Source organism: Ovis canadensis, chromosome 14 (assembly GCF_042477335.2).
Source record: "Ovis canadensis isolate MfBH-ARS-UI-01 breed Bighorn chromosome 14, ARS-UI_OviCan_v2, whole genome shotgun sequence".
NCBI lineage: Eukaryota > Metazoa > Chordata > Mammalia > Artiodactyla > Bovidae > Ovis > Ovis canadensis.
This window is the reverse complement of record NC_091258.1, coordinates 57,419,313-57,431,352: the sequence shown is the minus strand read 5'-3', so window position 1 is coordinate 57,431,352 and position 12,040 is coordinate 57,419,313. Positions and strand designations below refer to the sequence as shown.

The following is a 12,040-nucleotide window of genomic DNA, read 5'->3' as shown; positions in this document are numbered from 1 at the left end:
ATCCCTGGGATTTTCCAGGCGAGAGTACTGGAGTGGGGTGCCATTGCCTTCTAAATATGTCTAAATGTAGCCATATTTATTTATATTAAGTTAAACATGAGGGGAAACAGTGGAAACAGTGTCAGACTTTATTTTGGGGGGCTCCAAAATCACTGCAGATGGTCATTGCAGCCAAGAAATTAAAAGACACTTACTCCTTGGAAGAAAAGTTATGACCAACCTAGATAGCATATTAAAAAGCAGAGACTTACTTTGCCAACAAAGGTCCATCTAGTCAAAGCTATGGTTTTTCCAGTAGTCACGTATGGATGTGAGAGTTGGACTGTGAAGAAAGCGGAACGCTGAAGAACTGATGCTTTTGAACTGTGGTGTTGGAGAAGACTCTTGAGAGTCCCTTGGACTGCAAGGAGATCCAACTAGTCCACTCTAAAGGAGATCAGTCCTGAGTGTTGATTGGAAGGACTGATGCTGGAGCTGAAACTCCAATACTTTGGCCACCTCATGCAAAGAGTTGACTTATTAGAAAAGACTCTGAAGCTGGGAGGGATTGGGGGCAGGAGGAGAAGGGGACGACAGAGGATGAGATGGCTGGATGGCATCGCTGACTCAATGGACATGAGTTTGAGTGAACTCCGGGAGTTGGTGATGGACAGGGAGGCCTGGCACGCTGGGATTCGTGAGGTCACAAAGAGTCGGACACGACTGAGCGACTGAACTGAACTGAAACATGAGTGCATACTGATGTCTCCAACTCTAATCTATTACTGCATGTATCATTCTAGTATCCTCCCATTGCTTATGTGTAAACCAACACTCCATTAATAAGAAACCTGGCTCCAATGATCCACCATCCATTTATGTAATTATTATATATATTGAGTAGTTTTACAGTTGTTAACCCTTACCCCTATGAGACATGGAACAATGGACTGGTTCAAACTTGGGAAAGGAGTATATTGGGAAAGGCTGTATATTGTCATTCTGCTTATTTAACTTATACGCAGAGTACATCATGTGAAATGCCAGCATGGATGAAGAACAAGCTGGAATCGAGATTGTGGGAGAAATATCAATAACCTCAGATATGCAGATGACACCACCCTAATGGCAGAAAGCAAAGAGGAACTAATGAGCCTCTTGATGAAGGTGAAAGAGGAGAGTGAAAAAGTTGGCTTAAAACTCAACATTCAGAAAACGAAGTTCATGGCATCCGGTCCCATCACTTCATGGCAAATAGATGGGGAAACAATGGAAACAGTGACAGACTTTATTTTCTTGGGCTCCAAAATCACTGTGGACGGTGACTGCAACCATGAAATTAAAAGACATTTGCTCCTTGGAAAGAAAGCTATACACTCCTAGACAGTGTATTAAAAAGTGGAGACATCACTTTGTCAGCAAAGGTGCATATAGTCAAAGCTCTGGTTTTTCCGGTAGTCATGTATGGATGTGAGAGCTGAACTAAGAAGAAGAAGGCTAAGTGCCGAAAATTGATGCTTTTGAACTGTGGTGTTGGAGAAGACTCTTGAGAGTCCCTTGGACTGCAAGGAAATCCAACCAGTCAATCCTAAAAGAAATAAACCCTGAATATTCACTGGTAGGACTGATGATGTAGCTGAAACTCCAGTACTTTGGCCACCTAATGCAGAGTTGACTCATTGGAAAAGACTCTGATGCTGGGAAAGATTGAGGGCAAGAAGGGGGCTACGAAGGATGAAATGGTTGGATGGCATCACTGACTCAGTGGACATGAGTTTGAGCAAACTCTGGGAGACAGTGAAGGACACGGAAGTCTGGCATGCTGCAGTCCTTGGGGTCATAAGAGTTGGACACAGAGTGACTGAATAACATCAACCCCCAAGGGAAACACTGTATCGACTAGAGTTCAGTATGTATGTAGTTCCCTTTGCCTTTAGTCCTAAGTCTTCTCTCTGCTGCTGCTGCTTTTTTTTTTTTTTTAATTGTGCTGTGAAGCATGTGGGATCTTATAGTTTCCTGACTGTAAGGAATTGAACCTGTGTCCCCTGCATTGGAAGCATGGACTCTTAACCACTGGATTGGCAGCGAAGTCCCTCCACTCATTTCTTAAGTTACTGTCCCAATCCCTTCAGTGAAGTTACTTCATCCATTTCTAATACAGTTCAATTCTCTTATCATCTGCATTCCATCCTGGGGTTCTCCAGCCTCTTAAATGATTTCTTTAAATTTACGCAACTTAAATTCTTCTTTGCTCTGTAAAGTTCTATGGGTTTGATAAATGCATAGTGGCATGTAGCCACCATTACAGCATCATATAGTTTCTCTGCCTTAAAAACAAAAATCACCTGTGTTTTGCTCAAATAAGCCTTCTTTTCCAAACCTCTGGCAACCACTGATCTGTTTACCATCTCTACAGTTTTGCCTTTCCTAAAATGTCATATAAATGAAATCATAAAATATGTTATCATAAAAAATAAAAAAAGCCTTCTCAGACTGGGTTCTTTCATTTTGGCAATATATATTTAATATTCACCCATATTTACAGTCCATGGGGTCACAAGAGTTAGACGTGACTTAGTGACTAAACAACGTAACTTAAAAAATTTTATTTTTCTAATTTAATTGATGTAATTGATTTTTAACCTTTTGGACTTCCCAGGTGGCTCAGCGGTAAAGAGTCTGCCTGCCAAGCAGGAGACACTGGTTTAAACTCTGGGTTGGGAAGATCCCCTGGAAAAGGAAATGGTAACCTGCTCCAGTATTCTTTCCTGGGAAACCCCAAGGACAGAGGAGCCTGATGGGCTAAACAGCAACAACTCCTTTTTATCACTAAATAGTATTCCACTGAATGGATTTATCACTGCTTATCCCTTAACTCCTTGAAAGGAAAGTTATGACCAACCTAGATAGCATATTGAAAAGCAGAGACATTACTTTGCCAACAAAGGTCCGTCTAGTCAAAGCTATGGTTTTTCCAGTGGTCATGTATGGATGTGAGAGTTGGACTGTGAAGAAAGCGGAACGCTGAAGAACTGATGCTTTTGAACTGTGGTGTTGGAGAAGACTCTTGAGAGTCCCTTGGACTGCAAGAAGATCCAACCAGTCCATCCTAAAGGAGATCAGTCCTGGGTGTTCATTGGAAGGACTGATGCTAAAGCTGAAACTCCAATACTTTGGCCACTTCATGCGAAGAGTTGACTCATTGGAAAAGACCCTGATGCTGGGAGGGATTGGGGGCAGGAGGGGAAGGGGACAACAGAGGATGAGATGGCTGGATGGCATCACTGACTCAATGGACATGAGTTTGAGTGAACTCCAGGAGTCGGTAATGGACAGGGAGGCCTGGTGTGCTGTGATTCATGGGGTTGCAAAGAGTCAGACATGACTGAGTGACTGAACTGAACTGATCCTTTAACTTGGGGCTTCCCAGGTGGCAGGTGGCTTCCCAGTGGTAAAGAACCTGCCTGCTAATGCAGGAGACATAAGAGACATGGGTTTGACCCCTGGGTCAGGAAGATCCTCTGGAGGAGGGCAGGGCAACCTACTCAGTATTCTTGCCTGGAGAATCCCCATGGACAGAGGAACCTGGTGGGCTACAAGTCCATAGGGTCGCACAGAGTCGGACACAACTGAAGCGACTTAGTGTGCACGCACACACTGTTTCACTTACTGAAGAATATCTTGGTTGCTTCCAATTTGGGATAATTATGAATAAAATTACAAAAGTATTAATGGACAGACTTTTGTGTGGACATAGTTTTCAATCCAGTTAGATAAATGCCTAGGAGTATGACTGGGTTGTTTGGTAAGACTGGGTTGCACTTTGTAAGAAACTGCCGTATGATCTTCCAAAGTGGCTGCTCTATTTTGCATTCCCATCAGCAATATGAGTTCCTGTTGCTTCACATTTCCTCATCAGCAATTGGTATTGTCAGTTTTTTGGATTTTAGCCATTCTAATATGTGTGTAGCAGTATTGCATTGCCATTTTGATCTGCATTTCCCTAATGACAAATGATGTTAAACATCTTTTCATTTGCTTATTTGCCATCTGTATATCTTCTATGGATAATTTTTATCTGTAAATAATTTCAAATCTACAGAAGAATAACAAATACAGTATGAAGAACTTCACTGTTCTTGAACAACATGAACATAAGTTGCTGGCTTGATGCCCTGTCCATCCCTAAAACTTGAATGCGTATTTCCTACAAAGACATTCTCCTAAATAAGCACAGTGCACAGCTACAATTGTGAAATTAACATTGACACGTTACTCACATCTACTCCTCAGACCTTATTCAAGTTTCACTAGTTGTTTCAGTCACATCCTTTGTAGCTGAAGGATTGGGTTTAGAATCACATGACGCATTTAATTGTCATGTCTTCTAGTCTCCTTCAGCCTGAAATATTCCCACTGTTCCTGACTTTCCTTGACTTTTATAACTTCAATATTTTTGAAGGTGTTTGAATACAGACCAGGTATTTTGTAACTGTCCCTCAGTTTGGTTTGACTGATGTCCCCTCATGTTTAGATTCAGATTTGTAGGAGTGGGAAGGTCACAGGTTGCTCTTCTAGGTATACCTTATTAGGTAGCATCAATTTTCAATTTATCCCATTACTGATGATGGTAACTTGATTAAGCTGGATTTGTATCTACTAAGCTGCTTTACTACAAAATTACTTTTTATCTTTGTAATTAGTAATCATTTTGTGGGGAAAGTGTTTTGAAAATACTATCTCATTCCTCATCAAACTTCCTCCTATTAGTTCTAACACCCACCGATGATTCTTAGATGAATTCTTAGTTGTGACATGATGCTTTTCTGACTCCACTGTTCCTTATACAGCTGGCATTCTGCCATAGGGAAGCATTCTACTGTTCTTCCCATTTAATCATGAGTATCAGTACAGATAGCTTCCCTGGTGGCTCAGATGGTAAAGCGTCTGCCTGCAATGCGGGAGACCTGGGTTCAATCCCTGGGTAGGGAAGATCCCCCGGAGAAGGAAATGGCAACCCACGCCAGTACTCTTGCCTGGAAAATTCCATGGACAGAGGAGCCTAGTAGGCTACAGTCCATGGGGTTGCAAAGAGTCAGTAACTTCACTTTCACTTATCAGTACAGATTCATGGGTTTTCATTCAGTTGCCCCAGACGTGGCCAGGGGGAACTCCTTCTGTGTGTTTGACATGTCCGTATCATTCTTTGGGCACTTCTTTATTTTCTGGCACCACAAGATGTTCCAGGCTCATCTTGTTCTTTCTCTACTTTGCCTTTTTAGTGGAGAATGGTATTTAGAAAGCAAGATCTGGACACTAGGGAACTTGTGCCTTTGGGGATGTCATTGCTCCCAGGGACTCTCAGTGATCAGGGATGGGCACAGAAATAGGAAACACATGAATGCATATACATACATGCAAACATACATACACCTATTTATATAATACACACACATTTACACCTGCATCTATTTTTATATCTATTTTAAGGTACATTGGAAACCATGTACTTGCACTGAGAACTCAAATTTTCATCTAATCCTAAAGTGTTCTGTGTGTGTTTGCTAGGGCTACCATAACAAAACCCCACAGACCAAGTGGCTTACACAACAGATATTCAATTTCTCACAGTCCTGGAGGCCTGCAGATGAACAGATATGTGATAAAGCAAGTATTGTAAATATTAATTGTATCATGTAGGTGGAACATGCATAAGTGTTTGCTGCACAATTCTTTGAATTTTTCTGTATATTTGACATTTTTTACAACAGAATGTTGGTAAGGGAAAGCGTAGGAACCACTGTGAATAAAAGAAAAAGCACTAGTTCACATTTATCATGTATTACAATGTGCTGGGCCTGTACCAAGCACTGTTATAATCATCTCACTTAATTTTCTAACAGCCCCATATTATTATTATTTTCTGGTGCTATTATTTTCCCCATTCGATAGCTAAGCAGTCTGAGGCTCAGAGAGGTTAAGTCACTTATCTGAAGTAACAATGCTTGTAAATAGAGGTGGGACTCTAATTCAGAAATGTGTGATTCCATAATTGATGCTCTTAACTCTCTTAGATCTAGAACATCAGCATTCCTGTCCACCCTCCATCCATCTCTGTGATTAAAACAAAAAAAAAGTTAAAACCCAATAAATGGCTTCTAATGACTCCTTGATTTTTTAGGTTTCTCCAGGATGGAGTTATACTTTTGCAGAAGGAAAAATAAAGTTCTTTTTTTAAGTTCTCTTCCTTCAGGGATGGTATCATCTCCCTCCCAGAAGTCTTGGCAGTTGCGCACTCTTTTCCAGGGGGTAAGGAAACTGGTAGCAGCCAGTTGTCATGTCTGCTGTCTCCTGCTGTACTCTGAAGTAGGGCAGGCTCTTTTTATGCATGAGAACACTGTGAGGCTCAGAGACTGACTGTACATACATTGACCAAGTCACACAGGATTATGGGACTGGGCAGCTCTGACGCTCAAGTCTCCTGATGCCCAGTTTGGGGGCTTTGGTCTTGGCACTTCTCTCTTAACTGGTTTCCAGACTGGTTTCCGTCTAAACCCAGCTTGACAATTAAGCAGCACTTGTTCTAAAAGGCCAATGGTTACTGTGGGTATTTTCCAAACAGTCGTACTTGCCGATCTGCCCGCCTCGCCTGGCATAAATTCCCAGAGAGATCTGACATGCTTTTGGTCTCTTGGTCACCTGCGCGTCTTCCCTGAAAGGGCTGTTCTGAAAGGGCTGTTTTCTGTCTAGTTTTCCGTTCTCACAGAGGGCGTGGAAAACGCCTGGATGCCCGGCCTCGTGCGTCACTCTGTCCCTAGGGGAGCTGTAGCAGAAACGGGGGTGGGGGGCGGGGGGCGGGACAGGGGGGTGGGTAGCGGGGAAGGGGGCGATCTTACCCAACAGTAAAGGCAGAGACGAGGCCCCTGAGGAGGCCGTGCTTTGTCCCGGCTCAGCAGGGCCGCAGCCTGAACAAGCGCCGGCCTCGCTCGTGCCCTGACGCCCCTGGGGCGAAGCTGGAGGCCCTGGGTGCGCCAGCTGACCAGATGGCCTGAGCTGCAAACCCCAGAGACCCCGGGCGGGTTCTGGCTGCCCCCAGACTCGGGCTTGGGTCTCGCCGCCTTAAGGCTCAGCTCAGCCCGAGCGCCCCATTAGGAGGTGCGGGCCACGGAGGTGGCGTGACTGGGCCGGCCGGATGGCCCCACCCGGAGCCCAGAGGCGCGGCGCCCGCGGCCCACGCGGGGCGGGCGGGTGGGGGGTCGTCCGCTGGCGTGCCCGCGGGCTTTCAGCCGCAAAGCAGCCGTCCGGGGTTCCGGTCTCCGCCTGGGGTCGCCTGAGCACTGCGGCTACCAGGGCTTCTCCGGAGGGCGTGGGGGAAGGGGGAAGAAGCAGCTGCGCCACGGCTGCTCGCGGCCTGTGCCCAAGGCGGGGTCGGTTTCTAGGCAACGAGGCCCCTGCACGGGTCGCGCCCTCCCTCTTCTGGGTCGGTCTCCCCTCCCCCATTGAAGCTCTGCAGTCAGAGCCCCGGGACCCAAGGCGGAGCCCAGGTGTGGCCTGGGGTGCTGGGGGGGTGGGGGTGAAGCCCGACGGGCGTGGGAGTGGGTGACCCGAGGGCTGTCCAGCTGCCGGCCGGCGTTTCTCCGACTTCATTGGGGCTGCGCTGGGGGCTGGGGACCCGGACGGCCCGAGGCGGGGGCGACAAGTCTGTTTCCTCCCGGTCTCCGCCTGCGCCGGCTGAAACGAGTCTTTCCGGTGGGGCTGCCCAGCCGGGTCCGCCCCACCCGGCCTCCCGGAACCCGTTCGGAGACGTGCATGACCCCGCCCGGGCCGAGGACGCGAGCAGGAGGGTGGGTGGAGCGGCTGGAGAGGCGGGAGAGCCCGGATCCTGGGTTCCAGCGCGGGCTGCGAGCTCTGGAGCCCCTTTCCGATCCGGTGGCTCCCAAGGGCACCCTGACCGAAGGTTTATGTTGAAGCTTCCTGGGTGATTCTGCGAATCAAGGCTGCGAATAAAGTAACCTTATTACTTTACAACTGGGGAAGCTGAGGCACACACTGTGCCAAGGCCTCACCGTAAGTTAGCCAACCACAAGGAAGCCAAGGGAAAGCCTGCAAGGAGAGACCCCCACGAAGGCCAGGATTTTTTCCCAGGGCCTGAGTCCTGGGGGTTTGGAGTAGAAGACAGGGGCTAGGGACGCAGGAAGGTCTGGGCACGCTGCCCTGACAGCTTCGCAGTATCACCGCTGCAGTCCCCAGCCTCACGAAATTAACGAGGAAGAGGCCTTTCTTTCCTCAGCCGAGGAGTAGAGATTCCGTTTAACCTCTGCAGACAGTAAGACAGCGACCACTCTCCCTCCCTGCCTGGCGCCAGCATGAACCCGAGGGCATGTCAGCAGGAGCCAGGAACTGGAGGCGAAGCATCCTTCATTTCCTCTGCGGCAGTGGAACGAGTGAGGTCTCTGATTGCCAGAGTCTTGTTTTTTTCAAAATCGCAGCATGCTGAGACCGAAAGCGGGGTACCCTGGAGGATTCTTTTATATGCTCAACCTTGAGTCAGACTTGCAATCAGCATTTGATCAAGAAACTTGGTCAGTTTCTCAAAATGCAGAATCAATCGCCGGTTTTACTTTTTTGCTTGGCATTTCCTTGGGTTAGTCTCGGTTCTGAGGATGAAAGATTATAAACTATTGTCTTAAATTCTATCCTGATTAGCATCTTTCCGCCATCCAGGATTTCCCTGGAGCCAGATATTTGCAGCTTCAGGATTATGACTTTTTTAAAATATAAGTTTGATGAATTTTTATCCATTCCCCAAATTAGAAACTCCCTTAATTATAGGAGAAAACATTTTCAAAGAGAAAAGGTAGACCTTTAGAGCAAGCCTAGGAGCAATGCTTCTAAAGAAAATCTCAGGGCAGGCAGGTCCTCAGAACCAAGTGAGATGGTCTTTCTGCAGCTGTCAGGCCCACCGTCTTTCAGTTAGTTCTTGACTAAAAAATAAAGAATAAATGAAGGTTTCCTTGAAGCTGTTCATCCTCCTGCAGAGGATTCTACTTTGAGAGAAAGCATGGTCTTGGTTCAAATTCTTTTAAAATTGGGCTTGGGTGGCCAGATGGTAGATGGAGGGGGGGGGTGCGGGGCGGAGATTTCTCTTTGTGAAAGTATTTCCAGCTAATAAATGAAGAAAGAATTATAGACAGAACATCACCATTTTGTATTCTTAATGAATGATTGGATCTAGGCATGATCAGCTATGACTACTAAGTCTTGAAAAGAGAGAACCCACATGATGTGCTAATGAAAAAACTCATCACCAGCTATGAAGCCATCTTGATACTCCTTACATCCCTGCCCTCACACAAATCAAAGCAGCATCTGATCAAGAGTCATCTAGCTCAACAGCACTGTGGAACATAATCAAAACAGTCTACATTTTGTGAAACTTTAAATGGCCCAGTTCTTTAATAATAATTGTATAGAAAGTATTGCATTTAGATTCTAAATTGAATAAATGAAAGGAAAAATTGACATTCATAGGACACTTGTAAATTTGAACACTACTAGGTACTGGATATTTTAAAAGTATTATTATATTATTTCAGATGGGTAATATCATGGTTATATTTTTAAGTATTAACAAACATTTGAACATTTTCAATGTATGTTGAAATTTGGAAATGCAGTACTAAAATACAGATGAAATGATATGAAATCTGGAATTTATTTCTGAATAATTTTATGTAGAAATAAGAAAAAGTAAGTGTTGGAAACAGGGTTGAACATTAGTAATGAGTATATGGTGGTTCGTTTTATTATTCTTTTTTTTTTATGTTTTACTTTTTGCAAGGTATTCTCAAACTTGGGAACCAGCCTTGAAGCCTGACAAAATTACCTGGGATGGAGCTCAGGACGACTGGCCCTTGTCTTGCTCTGTGACTGTACATGTCACTTCTCACTTGTCCATTCAACAAAAACTCTGGAGAATCTCCTGTCTGCTTGGGCTTCTAAATCATGGCGCTGACACTTTAGATTAGAAAATAACAAAGAAGGAAGCTGCCAAATAGAAGCATGGAAGGCTTTGCAAAAGAATTGACATTTGATATGGATTCTGACAGATGAAAAGGAGTTCCCTGGGTGGCATCAGTTCATCTTCTATAAGGTAAGGTGGTTAGACTAGGTCTACATCCATTTAATCCTAATAGATTCTGGAGTTGTAACGTGCCGGTAACCATTCTCTGTGTATCCCTCCAGGGAGTTGAGCGACACCCCTCCCTACCCCCTTGCACTGTGTACTTCCTGTCATCGTCCTTTATGTTGTTAGCTGAGACAATCCAAACGTGAGTCCCCCAGTTGTATTTGAAGGCCAAAGCATCATCATATTAACCAGTCTATAACCTTCTTTGGGAATGGTTTCTTGGACTCCTAGATTTATATCTGTCTATCTGGTTCCCAAGGCATTTCACTTAGTAACTTAAGCTATACCAAGACTCAGCCTTGGTGGTAAAGCCCATTTGCTCCTCAAAAGATGGGTGCCTATAGTGTATACTCTCAGCCTTCCCAACTGTTCTTAACCTCCCTCTCTTCATGTAGGATATGCAGTTTAATATACAGCATGCAGCCTGGCCTTCAGGTTAATTGTTCATGCTGATACTCGGCCAAAACAGGTCAAACTTTGTGCTTTGATGGCCTTTTCACCCATGTGACATGAACCATCTGTTGGGGCAAAGCTTAAAACACTAGTTGTCATTTAGCAAGTAGTTGGAAATCACATCTTTACTCTGTTATAGAGAATTATTCTCTTTTCATCTTCTTGGTTTTTGTGGATGTTTGTACTTTAAAAGGACAATTTCTGAAACTGTTGGAGAAGTAAGATATGACTATTTAAATTCGGTTGCTCTGTGTTTGTTGAATGAGTTTGCCTGGGCTATGATGCTGAGTCAAATGTGCTGTTTTTTTAGGACCTGGCAGCATCTAGCAGTGTGATCCAGAGCCTGGTGGAGGGCTGGGAATGCTAGCAGCTCCTCTAATTTTTACTGCTGTAAACCAAAGGTATACTTCACTGTGGGAAAATATTGGGAAATTAGCTATGATATATTGTATGTTTCCAGTGACTGCTCAAAAGCTTCTTATACTAATTTAATTAGAATAATTTACCTTAATAGGAAACTATAATTTTCTACTTTTTCCAATTGGTTGAACCAATTTGTATTTTTTTACCCACCCAGATGGAATTTATTACACTAAAGCTAATAAGCTAAACCTTAATTTTTGTGCTAGCCATCATTATAACAGGAATTATGCTATAAGAATAGTTGAGACCTCTGCTTCTGGCTCTGGAACACCAGGCTAGATCAAACTAAACTTCCTACCTCAAACAAGTAAAACAGCTGGATAATTTAATGAATATATCTGACAGTGAGAACCTGAGAGGGCAAGATCCTGGAGAGAATGGAAACATAGGAAGGTGAGCCTGACATTTGACATTTGTCTAAGCTTGGGCTGCTGTAAAATATGCCATAGTCTGGGTGGTTTAAACAATAGACATTTCTTTCTCACAGTTATAGAGGCTGAAAGTCCAAGATCAAGGTGTCAGCAGATTTGGTTCTTGGTGAAGGCTGCCTGGCAGATTGCCACCTTCTCTCTGTGTCTGTCTTCACATGGCAGAGAGGGAGCTCTGGTGTCTCTTCCTCCTCCAACAAGAGCACTAATCCCATCACAGAGGCTACACCCTACACCTGACCTGACCTAAACCTGATTACCTTCCCAAGGCTTCACTTCCTTATATGAGCACTTTGAGGGCCAGGGCTTCAGTATATGAATGGGGGAGGCACAAATATTCAGTACATAACAGCACTCTTATTCCCCTTAAGGCATCTCTAAGAACAGTGATTTCAATGCTAAGAAGTTGAGAAAAGCTTTGGCAGTCTCGGAGAGACCCTGGTAATATCCTGGGCTTTTGGTTAGGACCTCTGAAAGGTCTCTTCCCTGGTGGCTCAGACAGTAACGCGTCTGCTTACAATGCAGGAGACCCAGGTTCAATCCCTGGGCCAGGAAGATCTCCTGGAGA

At 44.7% G+C, this 12,040-nt stretch overlaps 1 long non-coding RNA gene across 7 annotated transcripts in view; it reads left to right on the top strand.

Moving 5' to 3' along the window:
• The window catches only part of LOC138418694 (uncharacterized), a 333,161-nt gene that overhangs the window by 261,793 nt on the left and 59,328 nt on the right, over positions 1-12,040 (top strand). For 4 of the 7 annotated variants that reach the window (XR_011248691.1, XR_011248690.1, XR_011248684.1 and 1 more), the window contains 2 exons: positions 9,821-10,132; positions 10,932-11,238. This is a non-coding gene — a long non-coding RNA (uncharacterized lncRNA). Of the gene's footprint in view, positions 1-9,820; positions 10,133-10,931; positions 11,239-12,040 lie in introns of those variants that run through there. The other 3 variants (XR_011248688.1, XR_011248689.1, XR_011248686.1) reach the window with 1 other exon arrangement.